The 20,577-nt window shown below is 35.7% G+C and overlaps 1 long non-coding RNA gene across 1 annotated transcript in view; it reads right to left on the minus strand.

Moving 5' to 3' along the window:
• The window catches only part of LOC144324702 (uncharacterized), a 53,930-nt gene that overhangs the window by 30,600 nt on the left and 2,753 nt on the right, over positions 1 to 20,577 (minus strand). Inside the window, exon 2 of the long non-coding RNA XR_013390137.1 lies at positions 7,497 to 7,600. This is a non-coding gene — a long non-coding RNA (uncharacterized LOC144324702). The remainder of the gene's footprint in view (positions 1 to 7,496; positions 7,601 to 20,577) is intronic.

The raw sequence follows: 20,577 nt of genomic DNA on the forward strand, positions 1-20,577 counted from the left end.
CAGTGCTCATTACATTGTGTCCTCCTTAATGTCTGTCACCTAGTTACCGTATCCTCCCACCCACCTTCCTTCAGCAACCCTCAGTTTGTTTCACTCATATGAGTGAAACCATAGGATAATTGTTGTTCTCCAATTGACTTATTTCACTCAGCATATTACCCTCCAGTTCCATCCATGTCAATGTAAATAGTAGGTATTCATCCTTTCTGATGGTTGAGTAATATTCCATTATATAAATATATATTATATAATGGAATATTATCTAGATATAGATATAGATATAGATATAGATATAGATATAGATATAGATCTTCTTTATCCATTCATCTGTCAAAGGACATCTCAGGTCCATCCACAGTTTGGCTACTGAGGACATTGCTGCTATGAACATTGGGGTGCAGGGGCCGTTTCGTTCTACTGTATCTGTATCTTTCAGGTAAATACCTAGTGATGCAATTGCTGGGTCATTTACCCTTTGTTCTTTTTTTTTAAGGCTTTATTTATTTATTCATGAGAGACGCAGAGAGAGAGAGGCAGAGACACAGGCAGAGGGAGAAGCAGGCTCCTTGTAGGGAGCTTGATGTGATCCCAGGATCACACTCAGCCAAAGGCAGACACTCAACCACTGAGCCATCCAGGCATCCCACACCCTTTGTTCTTTCTTGATTGCTTCTTGCTCATGATTGCTTTGGCCTTTCGAGGTTTTCTGTGGTTCCATACAAATTTTAGGGTTTTCTTTTTCTGTGAAAAAGGCCATTAGAATTTTGATAGGGATTGCATTGACCTATAGATAGCTTTGGGTAATATATACATTTTAATGATATTAATTCTGATCCATAAATACACAGTATCTTTCCACTTACTTGTGTGGTATTCCATTTCTTCATCATAGCCTTATAGTTTTCAGTGTATGGATATTTCACATCCCTGGTTAAATTTATCTTAAGTATTTTATAATTTTGATGCTATTGTATATGGTATTTTTTTCTTCATTTCTTTTTCAAGTATTCTGTTATTAATGTAAAGGAATGCAAGTGATTTTTATGTTGATTTTGTAGCCTGCAATTTTATTGAATTCACTGATCAGTTCTCTCTGTGTGTGTGCCTAGTTTTTTAGGATTTTATATATAATATATATGTATATATATACATAAAGTATCATTTGCAAATAATATATATATATATATATATATATATGTAATATCACTTGCAAACACCGACCATTTTACTTCTTTCTGATTTGGGTGTCTTTTATTCCTTTTTCTCCCTTGATTTCTCTGGCTAGGGCTTTCACCTATGTTGAATAAGAGTGGTGAGAGTAGGCACTCTTGTCTTATTTCTGATACTTGAGGAAAAGCTTTTAACTTTTAATCATTGAGTATGATGTCAGTTGTGGGCTTGTCATATAGGGCCTGTATTATGTTCGAATATACTCTTTTCATACACAACTTGTTGAGCCTTTTATCATAAAAGGCTACTATTTTTTGGTTAAATATCTATTTTGAGTTAACCTAAACAATAAAATAGAATTTATTTATTCATATAATCAAGCTTCAGGTCAATGCTAGAAACCTTTTTCAGAATAACAGGATCTAGGGAGTTAAATGCTCTCTCCATACATGGAAAATTTAGTACTTGTCTCTAGAATAGAGGGGAAAGTTAAGGCCCAGTATCACATGAAGAATCTGGTAGTAGTGGAAAATTTACAACTTCTTAAAGTGATGTTTGTTCTTCTTGACTTCTAACTTAGTAGATCAGTAATTTAACATCTAACCTTTGATTTATAGACCAATAACACATTCTTGATTTAAGGACAATAATCACTGCGGTTGTGAAAATAAACATTACCACTTATACTGCTTGGCAGAGTCTACATTGTAAAACAAGCCCCAGTTTTGTTTATATTGAGTTTGGATTGATGGCGAATGTGGCATTCATCTACCAGGGGTCAGTCTAGGCTACCACGGCAAGAGGCCACATAAGTTCTCAAAAAACCCTGCAGTTGTTAGGTGGTATCTGCTTGATACTCAGAAAGTAAATACTAGAGTGCAAGAAGTACTTTATATAGAATTTTAAGATTCTACAGGCAAAATGACAGAGCAAAAGTCATGAGCTATGGGGTCATTGGACCTGTAACAAAATTTTATTTTACTTTATTTAAGATTATTTATTCATTCATGAGAGAGAGAGAGAGAGAGAGAGAATGAGAGAGAGAGAGGCAAAGACACAGGCAGAGGGAGAAGCAGGCTCCATGAAGGGAGACCGATGTGGGACTCGATCCTGGGTCTCCAGGATCACGCCCTGGGCTGAAGGCGGCGTTAAACCACTGAGCTACCCAGGCTGCCCTGGAACAAAATTTTAATTCACGCACTCATCACTATTTATCTTTGAACAAGTAACTCAAGTCTGAATCTCAATTTCCTCATCTGTAAAATTGGTATAATGGTATCTATCTCATAAGGTTGTTATGAGGCTGAGATAAGTAATATATGGAGACTCTAGTACATGGAGGAAGCTAGAAAAATGGTAGCTATTACTCAGACACAATCATCTAGTCTTTGCATGGCTATAGTAATATATCTTTATTAGACTGTGTACATTTTGATGTAGCCACTGCCTGAGAAGTGGTGCTCATATTGATGACTCTAAGATTAGCCTTCTAAGACCCAACAGGGATTTTTAATTCACAAGTAATAAATGTTGATCAAGAGTTTTAGTGCTAATGTATTTAATTAGTTATTGTCAGTATAATGTTGATATATTCAATGGAAGCTTTTCTATCTCATTTTACTTGCCTTCCCTGCAGCTTTTGACACTGTTCAAAACTGTTTCTTGACTATTAGCTTTTCTTGGTTTCACTTTTTCCCTCCAATGTCCCTGACTGGCCTTTGTAAATCATTTTGTGTGCCACACCTCCTTTTCTCATTTCTTGAATGTCGGTTGGCCTTAGCCATCTTTCAGAATAGACTGCCTTCTCATTTTAACTACTCCTTTTAGACAGTATCTTTCACTCCCAAGACTTCACTTGTTATTTTACTCAGGGCCACTAAGTGAGGTTGTGCAGGTTGTGCACTGCCCTAATATGCTAAGTTGGAGGAGAGAGTGAAGGCAGAAATCCAGTCTGTGAGCTACTTGCCAGGTCAAGTACCTCAGGGCTGGTATTCACCTGAGGGAAGTACCTTTTTCTAATTTACACAAAAGGATTCTATATGTGAGCAGTTTCCCTGATCTAAATTATAGTCACAAATACACACATATACTTATATACCCAGTACAAATCTCAATGCAGATATCAAACTTAAGAAATTCAGTTAACAGTGGGAGTCTCCATCTCCATCTGTATGAGTTCGACTCCACATGACCTAAACTGAACTATTCTCTTCTTCCTCATCCAACCGAACCATTTCATTCATGTTCTTTATCTCTCTGGAGAGAACCAATATCCAGTAAAATGCCTCAGCTAGAAACTCTCATACCCCATTTCACTGTTCCTTCTCCTTTACCCTCAGTATCACACTGCAGTGTGCATGATGCTGTGCTTTCAGATTGCTCTCTAGGATATAAGTGTATGTTTTCCCAGCGGGTGGGAATCCTAATGGCTGAGAGGTTCTAGCCTTCATCCCTCTCTGGGATTCCTCTCAGCCCAAGAAAACCACCTCACCCAAAAGGGCAGCTGGTGCCCAATGAGATGTCCATGAGTTTAAAGGCCCAACTCAAGACAAATCCAGAGGGCCCTCCCAGTTTCAGAGCTCACTAATGAATGCTTATGTCTTCATCACAGTCCACTTTTTCCCTCTTCCCAGTCCTGCGGCTATCCCTTCCTCGAAGATACGGATTCCAAGAGCATATTTACATAATCTTCCTGCAGGCTAATCTCCACCTGCCAGTCTACAACACCAACTCTTCTCCATGCACCATTGACTACATCTCCTAAATATCAGTGAAATATATTCACTTGTCTCCATTCCTGCTAATACCTCCTTAGTCACTCCACCTTAATCTCTCACTGGTATGGCTGTGGTTCTAGAAACACGATGATACCAGCTCCTTTGCCCCTTCTTCTCTGCAACAATACTATGAGGCAGGCTAAATATTTTGTGTTCTTTAGGTATTTGGTATAATTCTCTTATCTGGATTTAAATGTTTTGTATTTTGGATATTATATCTAATAATGGCTCCAATTTACTTAATATATACAGGCTAATTCAGGTTTTCAAATGATCCTTTTGTTAGTTTTAAGGTATAATTTCTGGAAAGTTTCTATTTCACCTATGATTCGAAATATATGACACTGAATTGTCAATAGTAATCTCTAGTTGTTTCAGAAATAAGCCTTTGTTCTATCTAAGGTTAGGTTCTCCTTTTCCATTCCTAATCTTATTCATTTGTGCTTTCCTTTTCATGACCAATTCTGCCCAAGCGTTGCCTCATTATTATTTGCCTTTTTGAGGCATGGTTTTTGTTTTTGTTGCTGGTTCTGTTACATTTTGTTTTCTTTTTTTTTAATTTTTTTTAATTTATTAATGATAGTCACAGAGAGAGAAAGAAAGGCAGAGACATAGGCAGAGGGAGAAGCAGGCCCCATGCACCAGGAGCCCGATGTGGGACTCGATCCCGGGTCTCCAGGATCGCGCCCTGGGCCAAAGGCAGGCGCCAAACCGCTGCGCCACCCAGGGATCCCTACATTTTGTTTTCTATACTTTCTGTACTTATGTACTACGTCCTATCTTCTCCTTTTTTAAGTTTATTCTATTTCATTATTTGAATTTAAAATTTTAAGTTGCATATTTAACACATTAATTTCAACCATTCTTTTCTTTTCTTAATTTTAATTTTATTATTTTTTAATAATTTATTTTTTATTGGTGTTCAATTTGCCAACATATAGAATAACACCCAGTGCTCATCCCGTCAAGTGCCCACCTCAGTGCCCGTCTCCCAGTCACCCCCCCCCCCCCCCCCCCCGCCCACCTCCCCTTCCACCACCCCTAGTTCGTTTCCCAGAGTTAGGAGTCTTTCATGTTCTGTCTCCCTTTCTGATATTTCCCACTCATTTTTCTCCCTTCCCCTCTATTCCCTTTCACTATTATTTATATTCCCCAAATAAATGAGACCATATAATATTATGCTGAGTGAAATAAGTCAATCGGAGAAGGTCAACCATTCTTTTTTTATGTAAACATTTAAGACTGTAAGTTTTCATCTAAATACTGCTTTAGTTGCATCCTGAAACTTTTGCTACGTAGTATTTTCATTAACATTGAGATCAGAGTATTTTCTAATTACTGTTATGACTTCTTTTTTAAACTAAAAATTATTTTACAGTATGTTTTGGGGATCCTTGGGTGACTCAGCAGTTGAGAGTCTGCCTTTGGCTCAGGGCGTGATCCCAGTTTGGGGATCAAGTTCCACATCAGGCTCCCTGTGAGGAGCCTGCTTCTCCCTCTGCCTATGTCTCTGCCTCTCTCTGTGTCTCTCATGAAAAAATAAAAGTTTCAAAACAAAATAGTGTGTTTTGCTGTTTACATATGTAAAGTCTTCTTAATTTTAGTATTTGTTGGATATTTGAAAACCCGTTTCATTTAAAAGATAGGGTGATACATCTTGATTTTTTGAAATTTAGTGCATTTTTCTGGGAGAACTATAATCTCGTCAGTTTTTGTTAATACCCACGTGGGCTTGAGCAGAATGTATTATCTCAAATTGTTGGATACAGGTTTTTATAGATGACTATTATATGTTTGGTTTAAATCTTGTTTATAGCCTTCCTAAATTTTTTGTTTGCTTTTTCAGACAGATAGAATATTAAAAATCTCCCATGCCGATAGGTGAATTCATCAAACTGAGGTACTTTGCAGTTAGAATTTATCTTTCTTGTGAAGGATTCTTTTGGACATTAGGTTGGAATCATGTGTATCCTTCATAAAATTTTTTCCTGTTATATTTATTTTATGCCATTAACAGTGACATCAATTTTTGATTTGCATTTTCCTAGTATGTGTGATTTCCCAATCAGTTAACTTGCTATCTTTCTGTCCTTGTGCTCTAAATACATCTCTTCTAAGAACATGGAGGTTGTTATTTGTCTTGTATTCTTAATTGGCAGCCACTATTTTTTAACTGATGGGTTTAGTCCATTTACCTTTAATATAATGAATATGTATATTCCTATATTGTACTATTTACCCTGAATTTTCTATGCCTCTCATTTACTGAATTTTCTTGAATTTTCAGCTTCTTTATTCTCCTCTTTTCCATCTGTGAGTTAGAAGGGTATATATTCCATTTTAATGCTTTCAAATTTCATTTTAATATGTTACCATGCATTCTTGACAAAATCTATTTATTAATGAAGATCTTTATCTTCTTTCTTAAGCAAAAAGTAATTTTTTAAAAAATTAACTGCCCTCAAATCTTTTCTGTCTTATGTTATATATGTTTAGTATTTTAGTTCCTCTTAATTAGGGGAAATGTACAAATAAAGCATCACTTTGGAAAAAAATAATGAACAGAAAAATATGTTTACTGAACTATACTTTTTCAAGCATCATCTAGAAGTACAATAAAGGAGAGACCTTTTCAAGAAATGGTTAACTTCTAGTAGTTTAATCAGATAATCTAGGATATAGTGTAGTAACAAATAAATCCTTAAATCTTATTGGCTTAGAATTTTCTAACACAAAGTCCACTATAGTTCAATGAGGACTCTCCTCCATATGATGTTTAGGACCCTGGCTTCTCCATCTTGTGACATGTCATCTCAATACATGGACGTGGACACTGGTACACATCAAGATTGAGTTGGAGGAAATGTATCAGCTTTTAATTGCCTTGGCTTGGAGGTGGCACACGTCACTTCCACACAGTGTATTGGCCAGAACTAGCCATGAACCTCTAACGTAATTGTTAGGAAGTAGATAATGTAAGGGAGCATATGGAATATTTAGAAGGCCTAAGTTTCTATGCCATTAATCCAACATGTGTGGCTGGGACCAGGAGAGAATGTTTGGTCATTATAACTGTCATGTATCTTCAGATTTCGGCATAATTCTTGACACATGGAAGGTTCACAAAACTTTATATGAATAAGTGAATTATTGATAAAATTAATAAATAAAAAGGGTGCTATATGAGTAGGAGCCTGGCCTCAAGATGGGGAGATCTGATTTTGATTTCAACCTATCATTAGTTGAATCTCTGAGGGCAGGTCATTTAACTAGTTGCCTCCTTTACCTATCAGATGAGAATAGTTATGATTCTTCTATTTTACTCAGAAGACTATTATGAAAATCCATCCACTCATTGATTCTTTTTTTCAGCAATTATCCTTTAAGTTCTAATTGTACATTGTCACCCAGGAGAAAGGAATAGGTTCTATAATGATGACCCTGGGAATAATAATATGTAATAGGTTTGTTATAGAGGTTTAATGAGAAAATAAATAAAACCGCTTAAACGTAGAACAAGTTCTTAATAAGGGCTAAGTAAATGCTCACTGTTACATTGTTCTCCATAGTTCCAGAAGTGACTGTCATGTGGTAGTACTAGAAGATGATGAGTAGACTGCAGAATAAATTTATGCTTTCTTCATATCTGAAACCTAGATGAATTTCAAGGAAAAAGATAATTGTAGCTGATAAGCAATGTTATTCATTTTTAAATTACTATTAAATAAATTAATGAGTTCATCAAAAAACCAAACTCCATCATAATTTTCTAGAGTCAATGACTATGAATTTTTTATTTGATCTTCAAAGGAAACCTTCATATATTCTATATGGAATCTGAGAAAACTAAATCCCTTTCAACATTGTGATGAGCTGAGAATCATGAGACTTGTACTATAAACATTAAGACACTGAGGGATGTGGGGGCAGGGGGGGCAGCAGTTGAGCAGCTGCCTTTGGCTCAGGGCATGATCCCAGATCATCTAGTCTCCCTGTGAAGAGCCTGATTCTCCCTCTGTCTATGTCTCTGCCTGTCTCTCTGTGTCTCTCATGAATAAATAAAATCTTTTATTAAAAATAGACACTGACCCTGGGGAATTCTATCAAACGTTTAAAGAAGAAACCATACCTATTCTACTAAAGCTGTTCGGAAAGATACAAAGAGATGGAGTACTTCCAAATTCGTTCTATGAGGCCAGCATCACCTTAATTCCAAAACCAGACAAAAACCCCACCAAAAAGGAGAATTATAGACCAATATCCCTGATGAACATGGATGCAAAAATTCTCAACAAGATACTAGCCAATAGGATACAACAATACATTAAGAAGCTTATTCACCATGACCAAGTAGGATTTATCCCCAGGATGCAAGGCTGGTTCAACACTCGTAAAACAATCAATGCGATTCATCATATCAGCAAGAGAAAAAACAGGAACCATTAGATCCTCTCAATAGATGCAGAGAAAGCATTTGACAAAATACAGCATCCATTCCTGATCAAAACTTTTCAGAGTATAGGGATAGAGGGAACATTCCTCAACATCTTAAAAGCCATCTACAAAAAGTCCACAGCAAATATCATTCTCAATGGGGAAGCACTGGGAGCCTTTCCCCTAAGATCAGGAACAAGACAGGGATGTCCACTCTCACCACTGCTGTTCAACATAGTACTGGAAGTCCTAGCCTCAGCAATCAGACAACAAAAAGACATTAAAGGCATTCAAATTGGCAAAGAAGAAGTCAAACTCTCCCTCTTCGCCGATGACATGATACTCTACATAGGAAACCCAAAAGACTCCACCCCAAGATTGCTAGAACTCATACAGCAATTTGGCAGTGTGGCAGGATACAAAATCAATACCCAGAAGTCAGTGGCATTTCTATACACTAACAATGAGACTGAAGAAAGAGAAATTAAGGAGTCAAACCCATTTACAATTGCACCCAAAAGCATAAGATATCTAGGAATAAACCTAACCAAAGATGTAAAGGATCTATACCCCCAAAACTACAGAACACTTCTGAAGGAAATTGAGGAAGGCACAAAGAGATGGAAAAATATTCCATGCTCAGGATTGAAAGAATTAATATTGTGAAAATGTCAATGTTACCCAGGGCAATTTACACGTTTAATGCAATCCCTATCAAAATACCATGGACTTTCTTCAGAGAGTTGGAACAAATTATTTTAAGATTTGTGTGGAATCAGAAAAGACCCCGAATAGCCAGGGGAATATTAAAAAAGAAAACCATATCTGGGGGCATCACAATGCCAGATTTCAGGTTGTACTACAAAGCTGTGGTCATCAAGACAGTGTGGTACTGGAACAAAAACAGACACATAGATCAACGGAACAAAAGAGAGAATCCAGAAGTGGACCCTCAATTTTATGGTCAACTAATATTCGATAAAGGAGGAAAGACTATCCACTGGAAAAAAGACAGTCTCTTCAATAAATGGTGCTGGGAAAATTGGACATCCACATGCAGAAGAATGAAACTAGACCACTCTCTTGCACCATACACAAAGATAAACTCAAAATGGATGAAAGATCTAAATGTGAGACAAGATTCCATCAAAATCCTAGAAGAGAACACAGGCAACACCCTTTTTGAACTCGGCCACAGTAACTTCTTGCAAGATACATCCATTAAGGCAAGAGAAACAAAAGCAAAAATGAACTATTGGGACTTCATCAAGATAAGAAGCTTCTGCACAGCAAAAGAAACAGTCAACAAAACTCAAAGACAACCTACAGAATGGGAGAGATATTTGCAAATTACGTATCAGATAAAAGACTAGTTTCCAAGATCTATAAAGAACTTCTTAAACTCAACAGCAAAGACACAAACAATCCAATCATGAAATGGGCAAAAAACATGAACAGAAATCTCACAGAGGAAGACATAGACATGGCCAACAAGCACATGAGGAAATGCTCTGCATCACTTGCCATCAGGGAAATACAGATCAAAACCACAATGAGATACCACCTCACACCAGTGAGAATGGGGAAAATTAACAAAGCAGGAAACCACAAATTTTGGAGAGGATATGGAGAAAGGACAACCCTCCTGCACTGTTGGTGGGAATGTGAACTGGGGCAGCCACTCTGGAAAACTATGTGCAGGTTCCTCAAAGGGTTAAAAATCGATCTGCCCTATGACCCAGCAATTGCACTGCTGGGGATTTACACCAAAGATACAGATGCAGTGAAACGCTGGGACACCTGCACCCCGATGTTTATAGCAGCAATGTCCACAAGAGCCAAGCTGTGGAAGGAGCCTCGATGTCCATCGAAAGATGAATGGATAAAGAAGATGTGGTCTATGTATACAATGGAATATTACTCAGCCATGAGAAATGACAAATACCCACCATTTGCTTCGACGTGGATGGAACTGGAGGGTATTATGCTGAGTGAAGTAAGTCAATCGGAGAAGGACAAACATTTTATGGTCTCATTTATTTGGGGAATATAAAAAATAGTGAAAGAGAATAAAGGGCAAAGGAGAAAAAATGAGTGGGAAATATCAGAAAGGGAGACAGAACATGAGAGACTCCGAACTCTGGGAAAGGAACTAGGGGAGGTGGAAGCGGAGGTGGGTGGGTGGGGTGACTGGGTGATGGGCACTGAGGGGGGAACTTGATGGGATGAGCACTGGGTGTTATTCTATATGTTGGCAAATTGAACACCAATAAAAAATAAATTTATAAATAAACAAATAAAAATAAAAAAATAAAAAAGACACTGAATTAAATTTCCCTTCAAAACAGCTTCCAAAGTTTCAATTATCCAGACTCAAATTTAGAACAATTCTTTTTAATTGAAGAAAGTGGATATTCACTAACTCTGTTTCAGTAATCATAAGTAGAATGAATTACCATTAAAAAAATAGGAAAAGCTTTCCTCTTCATTTTGAATGAATCTTATGGCTACCTCAGTAAGTCAGTAAAATTCTATATGAGGTTTAAACTTAAAAGTATCTACCAAATTTCTTAGAGAACTTTATTGTTACATTAATGTGATGTATTACATTACACATCATTACATAAAATTGAAGGAAATTTAACAGCTGCCATAGAATATTTTGTGATTTCCCACTATAGTACTGGTTTTCCAAAATCACAAAAAAGATACATTCCCAGGACTCTTTCATTTCTTTGTGAGTTATACACAAGGCTTTCGTTTTTATTTTGTGTTTTAGACAATTCAATCTGAGTCATACAAAAGTAGGGTTTCTTTCCCCCATATTATTACCATAAGCGTTTTGCTGGTAAATATTTATATTGCTTTTGTCTCTAATAAAATCTGTAAACACTTTGGCTGTATATTAAAGTGATCTCCTCAGCTTCTTTCTATTCTTTATCTGAGAATGCAGAAAATGCCAATGGAATTTCCACAGTTTTTCTTTTAGAGGAAAATAAAGGTTTTAAGTTATTACAAAAAATATATGTGCTTGTTGTAAGAAGGGAAAGAGTAGAGAACGGTATGAAATAAACATAGTCCATCCTCCCTGCCCCAGCCTCAGTCTTATTAGAGATAGCCACTTTCCAGACATTTTATGTAAATACCAAAATATAAACATTTGCACACAATTTATGTTTAACACATTCACACTTAATACATTTTTAACTTTTTGAAAGTCAACGTTTATAGGTTTTCAACAATCTTTCAATAGTCGTGGATATTTTCATCGAATAGCAAACTTATTTAATCAATTCATATGAATATCTGTATACTTTCCATTTTGTTTTAGTAATACAGTGTGGGCAACATCTTTCAATTTTCACAAATTATCGCTGATTTTGCTGAACAGTGTTGAAAGGAACACAAGGCCTAATACCTATGCTTGTTTATTTGCTCATAACCAGTTTGGACATCTTAAGTGAACACCAAAATGATCAAAAACTTTTTTATTAACTTTATGTGGCCATTTATGACATAACTATATCTGTAAATTTTGTGAAGACTTGTCTGATGGAAGTTTGTATCTGTACTTTCTTCCAAAAACTAAAAAGTAAAATCAAGAAACAAGGTAACCTGCTACTCTGGAAGTTCCACAATATTTAGATTATCAGAATAGAAGTGAAATATATTCCCTCCTTTCATTACATTGTTTGATAGAGGATGGAATTTGAGATGATTAGTTTTTGCAATGTGTAACACCAATTAAGCTCTAAGCTCTGCCTTCAACTGGTTGTGAATTTAAAAAGTTACTTAATATTTTGAAATCTCAGTGTCTCCATCTGCAAAATATAAATAGTTATAAAAATTAGCTTTATACAGATATAGGAATGTTGTTGGATTGCAGGAGATCTGCAAGTAAATCTTCTAGCATGGAAATTTGTACATGCTTATTAAACTTCAGCTATTATTATTTTTTTATAAAACACCATTATTTTAATCACCCCACAATTGGCTCTCCACCATATCTAAGATAAAATAATTTTAATGACTCTCAACATGATCCATCCCATCTTAAACAAATTGTGTCCACGGTCTACCTCTCTAGCCCTCTTTTCTGCTTTTCTTTTCTTTTCTTTTCTTTTCTTTTCTTTTCTTTTCTTTTCTTTTCTTTCTTTTCTTTTCCTTTCCTTTCCCTTCTTTTCTTTTCTTTTCTTTTTTTCTTTTTTCCACCAGCTTTATTGAGGTACAATTAACAAATAAAAATTGCACATATCTAAAGTGTATATGAAATTTTCATGTGCATAAGCATTGCAAAATGATTACCACAATCAAGCTAAGTAACTTATTCTCCACATAACTACCTTTAAAAAAATTTGTGGTAGGATGCCTGGGTGGCTCCGTGGTTGAGTGTCTGCCTTCAGCTCAGGGCAAAATCCCAGGGTTCCAGGATCAAGTCTCATATTGGGCTCCTTGTGGGGAACCTGCTTCTCCCTCTGCCTATGTCTCTGCCTCTCTCTGTGTGTCTCTCATGAATAAATAAATTAAACATTTTAAAAAAATGTTTGTGGTGAGAACACTGAAGATTTACTTTCAGGAAACTTCAAGTACATAATAGAGTATTATTGGTTATAGTTACTATACTGTACATTAGATCTCTAGAGTTGTATCCATCCTGCAACACTGAAACTTGGTATTTCTTTTACCAACATCTTCCTATTTCCTACATCACCCTGGCCCATGGCAGCCACCATTCTATAGCTTGCTTCCATATATTCCACTTTTTTAGATTCCACATGTAAGTAAGATTATGCAGTAATTGTCTTACCAAGTCTGACTACTCTCACTTTAGCATGTCTTCTAGATTCATCTGTTTTGTCACAAATGGCAGGATTTCCTCCTTTTCTAAGACCAAATAATATTCCACTGTTTGTATATACCACATTTTCTTTATCCATTCACCTACTGACAGACATGGCTATTATGAATAATGCTCCAATAACCATGGGAATGCAGATATCTCCTTGAGATCCTGATTCCATTCCTTTGGGGATGTATTCAGAAATGAAATAGCTAGATCACATGATAGTTCTATTTTTAATTTCCTAAGGAATATCCACTGTTTCCCACAACAGCTATGACAATTTACATTTCAAACAAGAGTGTACTAAGGTTCTCTTTTTTCACATCCTTCCAACAATTGTTATCTCTTATCTTTTTGATAATGGCCATCCCCATCCCTCCACCACCTTCCCTCTGGAGACATACCATTGATTCCAAGTTAACCACATCCAAACTAGATTGTGAGCTTTAAAAGGTAGAATTCTTTCACTTTGTTAATTTTAAACATCTAGTATCATGTTTGACTTAGATTAACAGCTAAAATACTACTCATAAATGAATATTAACCCACAAGCAAAAAAATAAAAGTGCCAAGTAATTTTGCTAGCTTCCGTTGACCAGCACAATTTCATCTTAAGTTTTTTTCCGAACTTCTGGTACTTACCTAATGCTGTTTAAGCCCACCCTGTGCTCTATTTCATTTTCTCCAAAATAAAACTTAGAAATAAAATTTAGAAAAACTAAATTCAATTTAAGGTAAGATCTCTTACTATAATTCTGTTGAAAAAGAGAAGAAGGAAGAGGAGCAGGAAGAGGAAAATTGGGTTTAGAATGTGCTTTCCAGGGTCTTAAGCGTGAGCCATATGATAAATGAATTAACAGAAGGTAGAAATTGTGAAAGTGAACAAATATTTCAAAGTTATTAAACTTTCTGAAATTTAAAAGAGCAAAAATAATACTCTTTAAATGCTATTGTGACAAATTATAAATCAGAGTTTCAAAATCAGAGTTATAGTTTCTGTCCCTAATTCCAATAATGAAAATAAAAGTTTGGTTTAGATTATGCTCTGCAGGATCTTAAATGTGTCATATGACAACAAACTAATTCAATTCAGCAAATAGGTCAATGTAGTTGAAACTTCATGAGTTTTGACAAGTAAAAAGCTTGAAACTCTTATTTTATTTCTCCCAGTGAAGAGTTACTAAATTAGAAAAAGAATACTACTGACAAAAGAAAATTAGAAAGTATACCCAGACATATTTAAGAGCTGTTTATTTATTACCAGCGATTCAAACTTCCATGGAGGCTATGTTTGTCATTGATATTTATGCAGTGAAAAAATAATGTTTATCCATTAATTACATAACAAAAAATAAAATGCTCTGTAGCTACAAAAATCTGCTTTGAGGGAAATAACCGAAGCCTTAATTAATTAAATCCCAATTACTCTGGGTTTTAAACCAAACTGACTTTTCATTCCACTGCACTCTACTTTCAGGAGAAAGCAGATACAAAACCCAGCTGATACAGGGGATATATTTTAGTCTTCACTTCTTTAACAAATTCCAATCATTCAACAAACATTTATTTTGGACATTTGCCGTATAGAAGATAATTTAACTACATATGGAGGAGGACTAGATAATAAAAAATCCATTCTCTATCTTAAGCAAGCTTATGATCAAGAACTGCTTCTCACCAAGATGGAGGAACCTAGGGTGGATTCACCTTCTTGCCTGAAACAACCAAATGACCAGAATAATATATGAAGAAATAGATTTTTGGACAGTGGCCATAAAGCAATGAGAGTTTAAAATGAAAAAATAGGAAATTCTGCTTTTGAAAAGACACTGTTAGGAAGATTAAAAGGAGAAAACGTTTGCAAAGCATGTATCTGATAAATGATTTGTGTCCAGTATATATAAAGAACTTTTGAAATTTAATGATAATAAGTCAAATAGCCCAATTACAAAAAATTAAAGGAAAATGGTGCAGCCACTTAAGAAATCGGATTGGTGGGCAGTCAGGGTGGCTCAGCGTCTTAGCGCAGCCTTCAGCCCAGGGTCTAATCCCGGAGACCTGGGATCGAGTCCATGTCTAGCTCCCTGCATGCAGCCTGCTTCTCCCTCTGCCTGTGTCTCTGCCTTTCTCTCTCTCTCTCTCTCTGTCTCTCTCATAAATAAATAAATAAATAAATAAATAAATAAATAAATAAATAAATAAATAAAATCTTAAAAAAAAAAAAGAAATTGGACTGGCAATTCCTCGGGTGATTAAACATAGAGTTATTGTATGATCTGGCAATCCCACTCAAGTATATACTCAAAAGGTTTGAAAGTATATGTCTACACAAAACTTATACACAGGTGTTCATAATAGCCAAAAACATCACCATTATTATTATTATTATTATTATTATTATTATTATTTATAATGGCCAAAAAGCAGAAACAACACAAATGCCTGTCTACTGTTGAATGGATAAATAAAATGTATTATATCTGTAAAAAAATAGACAAAAGATTTGAGTAGCATTTTACTAAAGATGACATATGAATGCAAAGTTAGCACATTAAAAGATGTTCAACTTCACTAGTCATTAGGGAAAGTAAAATTAAAACCACAGTGAGAGTCTACTACATATCTATTAGAATGGCTGTGATTAAGTTTACCATATTGAATGTTGACGAGAGGAAATGGAGTTTTCATACACTGATGGCAGGAATGTAAAAAGGTAACAAACAGTTGGAAAATAGTATTAGTTTCTTAAAAACAAATATCTACCTGCTACATGATCTAGACATTTCACTCTGAGGAATTCACTGAAAGAAAAAAAAATTGAAAGCGTATGTCCATTCAAAGAATCATGCATGAAAATTCATAGTAATTTTATTTGTAATAGCCCAAACCCATCAACAGTTGAATGCATAAACAAACACTTACATATCCAGACAATGGATGCTCAGCAATAAAAAGAGTAAGCTATAGGTGCACAAAACAATATGGATGAAACTCAAAATAATCATCCTGAGGAGGGTTGTGTGAGCCAGAGAAATAAAGAATGCATACTATACTGTGGCATTTTTATAAAACTCTGGAAAATTCAAACTAATCTATTGCGAGAAAAAGTCATCCGACTCAAAGATGGCAATGAATCTACTACTAGGAAACCTGGGGCTGGTGCAGGTAGTACAAGTGAGATCTTTTCTGAAACTGACAAAATAAATCACTGAAAAATATTTAGCTAATGATGGAGTCAGAAGCAGAAAGGACGCCAAGAATAAACTTAAGATGAAAACAAGCCCTTTGCAAGAAGAAATTATAAGGAAATGAAAAAATATGAGTAAGTGGAGGACACTAGTCTATACAGAGAAGAAAACAGAAGCATAGATGCAGTTAGAAAGACACAGCAGGTGACCCCTGAAGTCTCTGTGGCTTATTTCTGATGACTTATGTTTTTGGATAATTCACTGGGTGTTTGGGGTGTTTGAAGGAGATTACTGCTCCTTTTAACTCAGCCAACTTGATTAGAACTCTGGGCTACACGATGGAACATTGGACATGGAAACAATAAATCGCAGTGTTATTAATAAAGATTTTGTCCCCCATCCCCACACCTATTACCCATCTTAGTGAATAGTATTGACAGAAGAGCCTGTCATGGCCTAGGTAAACAGATATGGAGTAGGGAGTCTTAGCTCCAAAAGCATCCAGAAAAGGGAACCAAGCAAATAATTTTTGAGTTGCAACAATTTTGCAAACACTGCCTCCAGTGGTTCTATGTGACAAAAATTAATGTTTATAACAAGATTCTACTAGATCTTAACTTGAGAAGTGTAGACTAAATTCTCCATGAAGCAACAAATGAATATTTCAAAAGAAATGTTACAATAAACAAGCTTGGTATCCCATCTGTAATTCAAAAACACCAAGAGTATCCATAGACCCTTTTCCCCACATTCTGCTTTTTAATGGAGTTTTACTGGAGGCACATGAAGCTTGAGGCTATGCCAAAAGAACAAACTGAAATCGCTCAGAGGGTGACATTGTAGAAGGGTGGGAGCCAACTGTTTCCAAAAGGACTGCAAGTCTAAAAAGCATCAATGTTTCAGGTTATTAACCTCAGCTGAATCATTTATATGCCAGAGCCCCAGTTCTACATTGTGGAAGGGGAAATTTTTCCATTAGAGCTCAACATGGCTTACTTCTTCCTCCGTTCCATTTACAGGTACTCACCCCAGGGAAGAGTCAGCTGGAAATGTCCTTGCTCCCCAGGCATATGTAAGGGACGGAGGTGAGAGGGGATCTGACAGCTGAGCGTTAGGCTATAACACAGCCCGTCTGGCTGACACATAGATTGGTTTTCTCAAGACTATACTAGTCCCTAAACAAAACTGCACCATATTGAAAGAGTGGTGCATTCTCCCATGAGAATCTAGAGACTCTCTAGACAAGAGAATGACACTCTGTTGCTGTGGAATCAAAAGCACTAGAGAAAGAAAGGAATACATGCTTTCGAATAGATACAACACCTACATGGGAAACAAATGTCTCCAAATCCTTTGTGCACCATAAATATCAATTTACAATAAAATGAGGAAAAGTAATGGAAGGAAAAGCATTCTCTTCTCATAATTTTCCTTCATTTCCCTGTGTGCATTTTTTTCAATAAAATAACCTGTTTGCATGGTCTGTTTTTTTTTCTTTTTTTATGCATATCTCTTTTAAGTAGTTCTAAGTCCTTAACTGTGTGGATCCTAAAATTTAAAGAAAAACAAAACAAAACAAAAAAGGTCCACAACATTGCATCACCACATTCTCTATTAGAGTTGAGTTAGAGTTTAATTAAAGTGAGTTACCGCCATGCCTGTACTAAATATGTCACTATTTGTGGCAAAGTTCTTTTGGTAATACCTAGATTTCAAATACTCAGAGGTGAAACAATCCAGTAAAGATTTCAGGGAACATCTCCTGGTCAGAAAGAACTCACTGCCATCTCATTTCAACCATGTGAGGGACACTGTTAAGATGAGAGAAGGATAATTATCCCTCTCTTTCAACAGAAGTTTGATTCACAAGAAAATATCTTTCTCATCAAGAAATAATATAGGAAATAGTTCAGTGCTTCAAATTTAAAAGTAAAAAACTTTCTGTGGGAGAAGACAAACTAAGGGCTTTTAATTCTTAAATTTGTTTAAAGCTGAGATAGCACCAGGGCTTAAAATACTCGGGAGTAGAAAAAAATAGGAGAATACCATTTATGGAGATAATGCTTTATGATTACTCTCATTTTATGCCTCCCTAATTTCTGCTGTTCTATTAAAACTCTTTAAAAAGAATGACTTAGTGAAGGATGCAAACCCTCAATATCTACTTGGCACACCAATAATCTCAGTAATAGTAATATGATGACAGGAAGTTTATTCATGAACTTCCAGACACTGAGCTAACTGTTTTGCACTTCAGGCTTAGTCAGCCCTCAGAAAAATTCTACAAGACAGGAAAGAGTATACCCACGTTACAGCTTTCAGACTCATTATGACCGTACTAGAAATGTGGAGAATATATGAAATTGTTCACAGTGTCCTTGATCTCAAAGAACATGTACGTATCTTTTCCTTATTATATCGTACAGGATAATGAAAAGATACGTACGTATAGGATTCTTAAAAAGTACAACACCATAAAATTCTGAAGCATAAAACATAAATGGAAGACAACAGATATGAAGGTACTATAGATCTTCATTCGTTCCTGAGTTACAAAAACCCCAGCTCAGACCTGTCAAGCAAACATGGGTCTGCACTCTGTTCAGCAGTGCTGACCAACTAACTTATCCTCCCCACATCTCATTAGAGATGCCTAATGAATTGGAATGCCCCTCTTCAACATCTTGGATCATTGCTTCCAGCAGCATACATTATCTGCATTTCGTCATGCATCCATCAAGTAGTTGGCTTTGTGATTTCAATATAGTTGGTGACCTCAAATTCACTCCTGAAAAGCTATCATGTTTTCCCTGGCCATGAAATACATTAATCAGAGGGAGGAAAATTGGTTTTACCTGATATTCTGAATGTCTCTTACCTGACTTTAATGCTACTTAATTGATGCTTAACCAAAACTAGCCTATAAATTTCATTTCGGGGACTTCCAAATGTATCATCTTGAAATGTTAACAACTTTATGGATTTTCTAGCCCCAGATTTTTATTTTATACATTTGAAATTGATGATGGCCTAGTAAAATCCTAGGTTCTGAACCTAGGTCTCTTAAATTAATGCTTTATCCCCAATATCCTCAATTCAACCAATATTTACTCAGAACCTATTGTGTGCTAGGTACTGTGCTCAAGGCTGAGAATACAGTGGAGGCAAGATACAGCCAAATGGGAAATAGGGGTATTTCAGATAGTATTTGAATATTATATATCTATGCACATTATACATGTTGAAGCTACTACATTATTGAGATGGTAATAGTCCTAAAAATACAGTCTCTTATTTAATGCATGTCTCAATGTGTCAGATTCTGTGACATTATGTTTCTTATCTTGCTTCATTCTCATAATAACCATGTGAGATATTAACACACATTTGATACATGAGGAAACCAAGATGTGGCTTAAGCAAACTGCTCATGATCAAACATCTAATGATTAGAATGGATGAATATCTAATTCTAAAGTCTTAATTCTTCCCACTACACTGTGCTTCCGAGATCTGAGATCTCTTTTGTAATGCTATATATATTTCCAAACTTTTCATGGATACTGATAAATAAAAACCATATGAATTAGATACAATGGTAAACATACATTAAATCAGTGACTCCAATGCTTCAACTAAAAAAGCGTAACAAGCAATGAAGGTTGTATTTTGAGATACTTTGGTCACTCGGCCAGTTTTCAAAAGTGCAAGTCATTATAAAGTTGTGCTGGAGGATCTCATTTTTTCTTTAAAGCAAATAGTATCATTATATAATGTAAAGAACATAGACTTTGCAGTTACACAGAATTGTTCTGAAACCTCAGCTTTCTCCTTCTCTCACTGTATAGTCTTGGCTGTGCTTTTCAAACCCTTATAGTGAACATTTTCTCATGTATAAAAATGTAGACCATTCCCTTTTACCCAAGAGGATTGTGATGGAGAGCGAATGAGATTAGGCATATAACTTGCCTAATGCAATAGCAGGTGTAGTGAGTGTTGAATAAATTCCCATTCCTTGAATGAGGTCATTTTATAAAATAAGGGAAAATGAAAATGGTTTGTACCAGAAGGAATGCTGACAGAGGTGGAGGGAGAAATATCTTCTAAGTAACAATCTTGCTCCTTAGAAGAAAACCAGCATAATAGGAACAAGGCCTAGTAGGGC

This window comes from Canis aureus, chromosome 12, assembly GCF_053574225.1.
Source record: "Canis aureus isolate CA01 chromosome 12, VMU_Caureus_v.1.0, whole genome shotgun sequence".
NCBI classification, from domain to species: Eukaryota; Metazoa; Chordata; class Mammalia; order Carnivora; family Canidae; genus Canis; species Canis aureus.